We start from the raw sequence: 11,467 nt of genomic DNA, 5'->3' as shown, positions 1-11,467 counted from the left end.
TCCCGCGGCTCAAACACCGCGGCCCGGGGTGGTTGAAGCTGCCGCCCACCAGTCCTGCAGAAGCAGCTGCTGGCCCGCGGCAGAACCCCGGACTCAGGCCACCGCCGCCAGAACACCGTCCCAGCCACCCTCACGTGAGTACTGCGCCGTCTTCAGCCCCGGGCTGGGCCGCCCCGACATGGGCGCCGAACCTCCCCCGGACCGGACACGTTTTCCTGCGTGAGGCCAATATCCCTCGAAACCCTTTGTTTCTGTGTCCCTGTCCAAATGTATTTTAAATACTGTTACTGTCACCTGCCTCAATCCTGTGAGACATGACCTCTCATGCACAAAATCACACTGTCTATCCCTAATCAACCCCTGTATTTCTCAATGCGTATGTATCTTATCCCTCAGGCTCCTCCAGAAACGTCCCGACTTCTGACGTAAGGCTTGCTGGTTTTGAGCTGCCAGGTTTCTCGTTGCTGCCCAGAATGCTGTCTTGTTTAGACGGTATTAGCTATATAGTTGGACAAACTTAGACTGTTTTGTCTGGAGCACCAGAGGCTGAAGTATATAAAATAATGAGAGGCATAGATAGGGGAGACAGTGGATATGTCAAAGACCAGAAGGCATGGCTTTAAGGTGAGAGGTAGATTCTGGAAGAGATGTGTGGGGCGTTTGTTTAACACAAGAGAGTGGCGTTGGCAACTGGAAGTGATGGAGCCACATGGATATGGAGATATGGATCACATACAGGCAAAGATTTGTTTAACTTGGCATCATGTTTGACAAAGAGCCTGGTCCTAATCTGGAGCACAGTTCTAATTTAAGTCTCCATAAAAATAGTGGAATTACTTAATATCTTCTCAGATCCCCAGTGTCAAATGAGATTTATCCCAGCTGGAAATGGATTGGCAGATTGAGGTAACTAACTGACTGGCTGAGATATTTTAAATCTTCATTGGTCACTGGTGAGGGAGCAGATGGCATGTCTGGCAGGGACACTGGAGAAGAGATCCAAGCTCGGCTCTCACAGAAAGGAAAGCAAATGTGGTCTCCCTTCGAAGAAAGGCAGCAGGGAAAAGCAGAATAATTAGACCTCTTTTCCTAAATCCAGTACAATCATAGTGGTACAGTATAGAAACAGGCCCTTCGTCAATGCTGACCACAATTAGTCCTGTTTACCTACATTTGACATATAATCCCCCTCAACCTTTCGTATCCATGGCAGACACAAAATGCTGGAGTAACTCAGCGGGTCAGGCAGCATCTCTGGAGAGAAGGAATGGGTGACGTTTCAGGTCGAGACCCTTCTTCCTATTCATGTATCTGTCCAAATATGGTAAACAGTGTGAAAGTACCTTTATCAGCTACTTCCCCGGGCAACTGGTTCCATGAATTACCACTCTGTGTGGAAAATGTTGTCCTTCACGCTCCCAATAAATCTTTCCCTCTCACCTTGATTCTATGATCTTGAGTTTTAGATTCCCCAACTCCGGAAAATAGTACTGGGTTGTAAGCTACCCAATGGTTATAGTTTAAAGATACAGCATGGCAATGGGCCCTTAGGCCCATCGAGTCCGTGCTGGCCCTCAATCACCCATTCACATAAGTGTTTCATCCCACTTTCTCATCCATTCCCTGCGCACCAGAGGCCAATTAAACGACAAACCTGCAGGTTCTTGGGATGTGGGATGAATCCGGAGCAATCCCACTTGGTCACACGTCTGATGGAAGTGGGTTAGAACATAGAAGAGTAGGTTGGTACATAGTACAGGCCCTTTGGCCCACAATGTCTGCCTCCTTCTATCACATCTGATAAATTAAAACATTCAGCAGCGAATCATATCCCTGTTGCAACATGGTATCTATGATGCCCACAACATCATTGTCCCAAGCAGAGATTTAGGCTCCATGTTCATTTGCTTTTACCACCATACTCCTTGCATTGAAAATGCAACAAGTCTGTGGAATTCTCTGCCTCAGAGGGCGGTGGAGGCCGGTTCTCTGGATGCTTTCAAGAGAGAGCTAGATAGGGCTCTTAAAGATAGCGGGGTCAGGGGATATGGGGAGAAGGCAGGAACGGGGTACTGATTGGGGATGATCAGCCATGATCACATTGAATGGCGGTGCTGGCTCGAAGGGCCGAATGGCCTCCTCCTGCACCTATTGTCTATTGAAAACACTTCAGCCATCAGTTTCACCATGTTCCTTCACTCTCCCTAACCTCTAACCTCTAACTTCCCAATAGCAATACTAATCCCTGACCTACTTCTCTGGATCCCACCTCGTGGCCACTGTAGTTTAAATGCTCCTGGGTAGCAGGAGTGAACTTCCCTGCACGAATATTTGTTCCCCTCCACTTCAGATGCAGCTAGTTCCTCTTGTACAGGTCACTGCGGCACCAGGAGAGATCCCAATGGTCTAAACATCCCTGCATCGCTCCTTGGCTACACATTCACCTGTGCTATCTTCCTACTCCTACCCTCACTAGCATGTGGCTGTTCCCCCTCCCCCTTGAGAATGTCCCACAGCCTCACGCAGCATCCTGGATCCAGGTACCATGGAGGCAACAGACCATCCTGGAGTCTCATTTACGTCCACAGAATTTCCTGTTTGCCCCCCTAACTGTAGAGTCTCCTATCACCATGTCTCTGTCTGACGTATCTGTTCCCCACTCTACCAGGACCAGGCCTGGCACCAAAGACCAGTTCAGTGTAGTTTATTGTCACGTGCACTCAGGTAGAGTGAAAAGCTTTTTGTTGCGTGTAGACCTGATTGCTGCCGCTCCTCTCCCCTGGCTGCTCATTCACCACAACAGTATCCACAGAAGCAAACCTGTTGTGGAGACTAAAGGCTCCAGGAAGTTCTTGCACTCTCTGCACTTCCTTTCTTGGTGGTTACACATCGACTGTCTGCCTACAACTTAGACGTGACTAACTGACTAGATTCATAGACAATAGGTGCAGGAGGAGGCCATTCGGCCCTTTGTGCCAGCACCGCCATTCATTGTGATCATGGCTGATCATCCCCTATCAATAACCCGTGCCTACCTTCTCCCCATATCCCTTGACTCAACTAGCCCCTAGAGCTCTATCCAGTCACTTGGCCTCCACTGCCCTCTGTGGAATGGAATTCCACAAATTCACAACTCTCTGGGTGAAAAAGGTTTTTTCTCACCTCAGTCTTAAATGACCTCCCCTTTATTCTAAGACTGTGGTCCCTGGTTCTGGACTCGCCCAACATTGGGAGCATTTTTCCTGCATCTAGCTTGTCCAGTCCTTTTATAATTTTACTAGACTAAGTGGGACCCGTTGGGTCCTATGTTCACACAGGAGGGCTGGTCCCTCGACACAATATTCCGCCTCTCCACCAATTCCAATACTGGTGGCCAGTGGGGAGGGGGTGGGGTTTCTGGAGCTAATTTTATGGGTGTTGATGGCTGCAGGGACTACTTGTCTCCAGAGGGCTAGTATGGACATTGTGGGCCACATGGATTCTTGGGGTGGCAGCTCAGTCACTCAAGCCTGATGTGCTGGCAGCTCACTCACGGCTGGTGGGCTGGCAGTTGACTCACGGCTATTCTTTGAAATTCCACTTCAAGTGGAGTGCAAGGCCACCAAATTAAAGTGCAGTTTCATACTATTTCATGCAGGGTGAAACCACCATAAAACCACACAAAACACCACACTCACAGTTCAGTAGACATTCAGTGTGTTAAGTTGATTAACAGCTCAGACAGAGCCGTGACCTCTCCGTCCCCCATCATGCAGAGACTGAGCCACACCCACACTTCCGAGTTTTATAATCCCTCCCCCTCCCACTGGAAAAGGTGTGGCCTTCATGGCATAATTGACAGGAGAGAGATTCTCAACATTTTTTAAACATTAATATCACTTTTGTTTTTAATTGATGGGAAGAATCCTATGCATCTGCTCAGCGGAGGGGGACTGAGTAAGATGGCCAAAAATCACAGCCATAAGTGGTAGCGTTTTATCCAAAATCAATATAGTGCAAACAGGAAGTTGCCAAGTTTAGACAAACAACCATTTGCAGGCAGTGCCTTTTTACTTCAAACCAACCATATTTTCATTTTCAAACCACATTAAGACCACTCACAGTTGAGTAGACATGTGTTCAGTGTTATTCAGAGCTCAGAGACGTGACCCTCTGGCTTCCTCCATCTTGCAGAGACTGAGTGAGGCACACCATGTGGTTTTATGGCCAAAAATCACGGCCGTAGGTGGCGGCATTCTCTCGGAAATCACAGTACAGTGAGCCAAAAGCGGTCAAGATCAGACTTTTAGTAATATAGATATGTTTCTATAAATCCCCCTCATCCTTCTAAACTCCAGTGAATGCAAGCCTAGTCCTTTCAATCTTTCCTCATATGACAGTCCCGCCATCCCAGGGATCAATCTCGTGCACCTACACTGCACTGCCTCAATCACAAGGATGTCCTTCCTCAAATTAGGAGACCAAAACTGTACACAATACTCTAGATGTGGTCTCACCAGAGCCCTATACAACTGCAGAAGAATCTCTTTACTCCTATACTGAAGTCCTCTTGTTATGAAGGCCAACATTCCATTAGCTTTCTTCACTGCCTGCTGTACCTGTAAGCCAACTCTCAGTGACCGGTGTACAAGGACACCTAGGTCTCGCTGTACCTCCCCCTTACCTAACCTAACCCCATTGAGATAATAATCTGCCCCCTTGTTTTTGCCGCCAAAGTGGATATTAAGATTCAAGAGATTCAAGTGAGTTTATTGTCATGTGTCCCTGATAGGACAATGAAATTATTGCTTTGCTTCAGCACACAGAACATAGTAGGCATTGACTACAGAACAGATCAGTGTGTCCATATACCATTATATAAATATATACACACATGAATAAATAAACTGATTAAGTGCAAATAACAGATAATGGGTTATTAATGTTCAGAGTTTTGTCCGAGCCATGTTTAATAGCCTGATGCCTGTGGGGAAGTAGAAGGGAAACATGGAATGCAAACGTCCCCGGGTGTTGTACCTCTTGTGAACAGGTTCACCCACTTAGAAGCTGTCGGGTCAGATGACATTATTACACCGAGCGGCAGACTGGCTTGCGAAGTAAAAAGGGCCGTTGAGCCAAAACCAAAAAGGCCTAAGGCAGGCAAGGCCATTGTAGTTGGAGACTCCATTGTGAGAGGTACGGACAGGGGTTTCTGCGGCAACAGACGGGATGCGAGGATGGTGTGCTGCCTTCCTGGTGCCAGGATCCAGGATGTCACGGACAGAGTGCAGAAAATCCTCAAGGGCGAAGGTGAACATCCGGAAGTGGTAGTGCATGTCGGCACAAACGATGTCGGAAAAAAGGGGATGAATATTCTGCAGCGTGACTTTAGAGAGCTCGGAAAAATGTTGAAAAGCAGGACCTCCAGGGTTGTTATCTCCGGTTTGCTTCCAGTTCCCCGTGCTGGCGAGAGCAGGAACAGGGAGATACGGGACCTGAACGTGTGGCTGAGGAACTGGTGCACGGGGCAGGGATTTAGATTCTTAGATCACTGGGATCTGTTTTGGGGTAAGGGGGAACTGTACAAAAGGGACGGATTGCATCTTAACAGGTGTGGGACCAGCATTCTGGCAGGCAGGTTTGCCACTGCTACACGGGTGGCTTTAAACTGAATAAGGGGGGTGGGGTGTCGAATGGGACAGTGGAGGATGGAGTTAAAGGGAAAGGGTTTCTTAAATGTGTGAGCGTAGAGACCGAGGGGTGTAAAATGAGGGTAGAAACAATAGGTAGCAAGGTGAAAAGTAAAAGTGGCAGGCAGACAAAACCAGGGCAAAAATCAAAAAGGGCCACTTTTCACCATAATTGTATAAGGGGTAAGAGTGTTGTAAAAACAAGCCTGAAGGCTTTGTGTCTCAATGCAAGGAGCATTCGTAATAAGGTGGATGAGTTGAATGTGCAGATAGCTATTAATGACTATGATATAGTTGGGATCACAGAGACATGGCTCCAGGGTGACCAAGGCTGGGAGCTGAACATCCAGGGATATTCAATATTCAGGAGGGATAGACAGAAAGAAAAAGGAGGTGGGGTAGCGTTGCTGGTTAGAGAGGAGATTAACGCAATAGAAAGGAAGGAGGATGTGGTATCGATATGGGTAGAGCTGTGAAACATTAAGGGGCAGAAAACGCTAGTGGGAGTTGTGTACAGGCCACCTAACAGTAGTAGTGAAGTTGGGGATGGCATCAAACAGGAAATTAGAAATGCGTGCAACAAAGGTAAAACAGATATAATGGGTGACTTCAATCTACATATAGAGCCCTGTACAGCGCTGCTAGAGCCAACCTGAAGAAAGGCATCAGGGATGCCAAAGCGGCCCACAAGAGGAAGATAGAGGACCAGTTCAGATTCCTGGGCACACAAATTATGGAGGATCTCTCCTGGACTACAAACACCACCACCACAGCAGTCAAGAAGGCCCAGCAGCGACTCTACTTTCTGAGGATCCTCAGGAAAAACAACCTGGAGGAGAAGCTGCTGGTGTCCTTCTACCGCTGCTCCATCGAGAGTGTGCTGGCGTACTGTATAACCACATGGTATGCCAGCGGCTCTGCAGTGGACAGGAGAGCCCTTCAAAGGGTCATCAACACCGCACTAAAAATCACTGGCTGCCCACTGCCCTCCCTGAAGGACATCTTCAGCTCTCGCTGCCTTGGCAGGGCAGCCAACATCCTGAAGGACCCTTCCCACCCTGGACACAACCTGTTCCACCTGCTGCCCTCTGGCAGACAGTACAGGTCTTTCAAAACTCGCACCAACAGACTCAGAAACAGCTTCTACCCCATAGCCATACGTGAACTTAACAATGCAAAATAAGTAATAACACTCACATTCAACTGAATGGTTCTACCTCAGCTGCTATTGTTATTTATCTGTAATTTTTTTTAATATGTATATATTTTTACCTTTTCTTGTATATTTAAAATTGCTCTTGTGAATCGCACCGTGGGATTGACTTTTAAATTTCATTGTACCATGTGCAATGACAATAAAGAGATTCATTCATAGAGTGGATAAGGGAAAACCAGTGGATGTGTTATATCTGGACTTCCAGAAGGCTTTCGACAAGGTCCCACATAAGAGATTAGTATACAAACTTAAAGCACACGGTATTGGGGGTTCAGAAGGTACACAAAATTGCTAAGAAATTCAGCGAGTGCAGCAGCATCTATGGAGTGAAGGAAATAGGCGACGTTTCGGGCCGAAACCCTTCTTCAGACTGATGGGGGGTGGGGGGGGGAGACGGAAGGAAAAGGGGAGGAGCCCGAGGGCGGGCGGATAGGAGGGTGGGAGGAGACAGCTAGAGGGTTAAGGAAGGGGAGGAGACAGCAAGGGCTAGCAAAATTGGGAGAATTCAATGTTAATGCCATCCGGACGCAAGGTCCTCAGGCGGAATATGAGGTGCTGTTCCTCCAATTTCCGGTGTTGCTCACTCTGGCAATGGAGGAGACCCAGGACAGAGAGGTCGGATTGGGAATGGGAGGGAGAGTTGAAGTGCTGAGCCACCGAGAGTTCAGGTAGGTTATTGCGGACTGAGCGGAGGTGTTCGGCGAAACGATCGCCCAACCTCCGCTTAGTCTCCCCGATGTAAATCAGCTGACACCTAGAGCAGTGGATGCAGTAGATGAGGTTGGAGGAGATACAGGTGAACCTTTGTTGCACCTGGATCGACTGCTTGGGACCTTGAATGGAGTCGAGGGGGGAGGTGAAGGGACAGGTGTTGCATTTCTTGCGGTTGCAACGGAACGTGCCCGGGGAGGGGGTGGTACGGGAGGGAAGGGAAGAATTGACAAGGGAGTTGCGGAGGGAGCGGTCTTTGCGGAAGGCAGACATGGGGGGAGATGGGAAGATGTGGCGAGTGGTGGGGTCACGTTGGAGGTGGCGGAAATGGCAGAGGATTATGTGTTGTATTTGCCGGCTGGTGGGGTGAAAGGTGAGGACCGGGGGACTCTGCCCTTGTTGCGAGTGGGGGGATGGGGAGAGAGAGCAGTGTTGCGGGGTATGGATGAGACCCTGGTGCGAGCCTCATCTATGGTGGAGGAGGGAAATCCCCATTCCCTGAAGAACGAGGACATTTCCGATGCCCTGGTGTGGAACGCCTCATCCTGGGAACAGATGCGGCGTAGGCGGAGGAATTGGGAGTAGGGGATGGAGTCTTTACAGGAAGCAGGGTGGGAAGACGTGTAGTCCAGATAGCCACGTGAGTCAGTTGGTTTGTAATGTATGTCGGTCAGAAGTCTGTCCCCTGCGATGGAGATGGTGAGGTCAAGGAATGGTAGGGAAGTGTCAGAAATGGTCCAGGTGTATTGGAGTGCCGGATGGAAGTTGGTGGCGAAGTGGATGAAGTCAGTCAGTTGTGTGTGGTTGCAGGAGGTGGCCCCAAAGCAGTCGTCGATGTAGTGGAGGTAGAGGTCGGGGATGGGGCCCTGGTGCATATTGAACAAGGATTGTTCAACGTACCCGACAAAGAGGCAGGCGTAGCTGGGGCCCATGCATGTGCCCATAGCTACGCCTTGTGTTTGGAGGAAATGGGAGGAGTCAAACGTAAAGTTGTTGAGGGTGAGGACCAACTCCGCTAGGCGAAGGAGAGTGTCAGTGGCTGGGTATAGGTTGCTCCTCTGGTCGAGGAAGAACCGGAGGGCTTTGAGGCCATCCTGGTGGGGGATGGAGGTGTAGAGTGACTGGACATCCATGGTGAAGATGAGGGGGTGAGGGCCTAGAGAGTGGAATGCGTGGAGGCGGCGGAGAGTGTCTGAGGTGTCTAGAACATAGGTGGGAAGGGATTTGACCAAGGGGGATAGTATGGAGTCAAGGTATGTGGAGATGAGTTCGGTGGGGCACGAACAGGCAGAGACAATGGGTCTGCCGGGAGAGCCGGGTTTGTGGATTTTGGGGAGAAGGTAAAAACGGGCCGTGCGGGGCTGGGGAACGATGAGGTTGGAAACTTGGTCGGGCAGGGCGTGGGAATTGATGAAATCGGTGATGGTGCTGGATATGGTGGCCTGGTGCTCATCAGTGGGGTCATGGTCCAGGGGTAAGTAGGAGGAGGTGTCCGAGAGTTGGCGCGTGGCCTCCGCTTTGTAGAGATCGACGCGCCAGACTACCACAGCACCTCCCTTGTCAGCTGGTCTGAAGAAGGGTTTCGGCCCGAAACGTTGCCTATTTCCTTCGCTCCATAGATGCTGCTGCACCCGCTGAGTTTCTCCAGCTTTTTTGTGTAACCTCCCTTGTCAGCTGGTTTGATGAACCAATCTGGGTTATTGTGGAGTGATACAATGGCAGTGTGTTCAGAGGGGGAAAGATTAGAGTGAGACAAGGGAGTGGAGAAGTTGAGGCGGTTGACGTCGAGGCGGCAGTTCTGGATAAAGAGTTCCAGAGCCGGGACATTACGAGGAGGGGGTGCGTTGGAGACGGGAAAAAGGGTCATCATTTGGGGGGCGAGGACTCGTTCCCATGGAAGTACGCTGTGAGGCGGAGGCGACGGTAGAAGCGCTCCTCATGGTGGGCGCGGAACTCATTGAGATGGGGGAAGGAGGGAGACAAAGGTAAGACCTCTGCTGAGGACAGACCGTTCGGTGTTGGAGGGAGGTCGGGGGGATGGTAAACACCCGGCAGGGATGGGGATTGGAGCCGGCGGAAGGCAGGTGGGTGGACTGGGGACGGGGCGATGTGTGTGGGGGGGGGGGGGGGGGGGGGTGAGAGGGCTGTAATGTGGGTGGGGAAGAGCGGGGTTAACATGGTTGGAGGGGGATGAGGCAGAGTCAGTGGAACAGCCACTGAGGTTAGCAAGGCTGGGCAGACGGGTACTAGGCCCCAGTGGAGTTGAGCCCAGGAGAGTGGGAGTGAGCAGCGTGAAGGCTTCAGGCCCAGTGGAGAGTCCAGGCTCCAGGTGAGGCGACGGCTGTGGGTTGTTGGAGGGGGGTGGAGTGGCGCGGGTCAAGGGTCACCGGGCCCAATGGTCGGAGTCCAGTGGCAGTTGAGTCGGGGTCCGCGGGCGATGTGTGGGAGGTCCCGGTGGGCGGATAGTTGGCGGGGGGGGGGGGGCGGCGGCGAGTTGAGTCGGGTGCGTTGCGGCAGCCATGTTGGTGGAGCCCCGGTCCGGCGGCCATGTTGGGTGGGGCCCAGTGCGGCGGCCATGTTGGGTGGGTGGGGTCGGCGGCCATGTTGAGTGGGTCGGCGGCGGCCATGTTGGGTGGGTCGGGTACGGCGGCCATGTTGGGGCCCAGTGGGCGGCCATGTGCGGTCGGGTCGGGCGGCGGCCATGTTGGGTGGGTCGGGGCCGGCGGCCAGGTTGGGTGGGTCTGGTCCGGCGGCCATGTGGGGTGGGTCGGGTCCGGTGGCCATGTTGGGTGGGTCGGGGCCATGTTGGGTGGGTCGGGTCCGGCGGCCATGTTGGGTGGTCCCGGCGGCGGCCATGTTGGGTGGGTCGGGTAAGGCGGCCATGTTGGGGTGGTCGGGTCGGGTGGGTCGGGTCGGGTACGGCGGCCATGTTGGGTGGGTGGGGTCGGGTGCGGCGGCCATGTTGGTGTGGGTCGGGTACGGCGGCCATGGGTGGGGGGTCGGGGCGGCCAGGGTGGTCGGTCCCATGTTGGGTGGGTCGGGTACGGGTACGGCGGCCATGTTGGGTGGGTCGGGTACGGCGGCCATGTTGGGTGGGTGGGTCGGTCCGGCGGCCATGTTGGGTGGGTCGGGTCGGGCGGCCATGTTGGGGGTGGGGCCATGTTGGGTGGGGCCCAGTCCGGCGGCCATGTTGGGTGGGTCGGGTCGGTCCGGCGGCCATGTTGGGTGGGTCGGGTCCGGTACGGCGGCCATGTTGGGTGGGGTCGGGGCCATGTTGGGTACGGCGGCCATGTCGGTCGGGGTCGGGGCGGCCATGTTGGGTGGGTCGGGTCCGGCGGCCATGTTGGGTGGGTCGGGTCGGGTGCGGCGGCCATGTTGGGTGGGTCGGGTCCAGGCGGCGGCCATGTTGGGTGGGTGGGTCGGGTCCGGCGGCCATGTTGGGTGGGTCGGGCCCAGTGCGGGTAAGTTGGGTGGGTCGGCCATGTTGGGTGGGTCGGGGGTTCGGCGGCCATGTTGGGTGGGTGGGGTCGGGGGTCGGGCGGCGGCCATGTTGGGTGGGTCGGGCCCAGTGCGGCGGCCATGTTGGGTGGGTCGGGTCAGGCGGCGGCCATGTTGGGTGGGTCGGGCGGCGGCCATGTTGGGTGGGTCGGGGGCGGCGGTTGGGTGGGTCGGGGCGGCGGCCATGTTGGGTGGGTCGGGTCCGGCGGCCATGGGTCGGGGTCCGGCGCCATGTTGGGTGGGTCGGGTCGGGCGCGGCCATGTTGGGTCGGGGGGGGGGTCCGGGCCCATGTTGGGTGGGTCGGGCCCAGTGCGGCGGCCATGTTGGGTGGGTCGGGTCGGGTACGGCGGCCATGTTGGGTGGTCGGGCCCA

Source organism: Leucoraja erinacea, unplaced genomic scaffold, assembly GCF_028641065.1.
Source record: "Leucoraja erinacea ecotype New England unplaced genomic scaffold, Leri_hhj_1 Leri_84S, whole genome shotgun sequence".
Lineage (NCBI taxonomy): Eukaryota > Metazoa > Chordata > Chondrichthyes > Rajiformes > Rajidae > Leucoraja > Leucoraja erinaceus.
Note: the sequence above shows the minus strand (reverse complement) of the source record.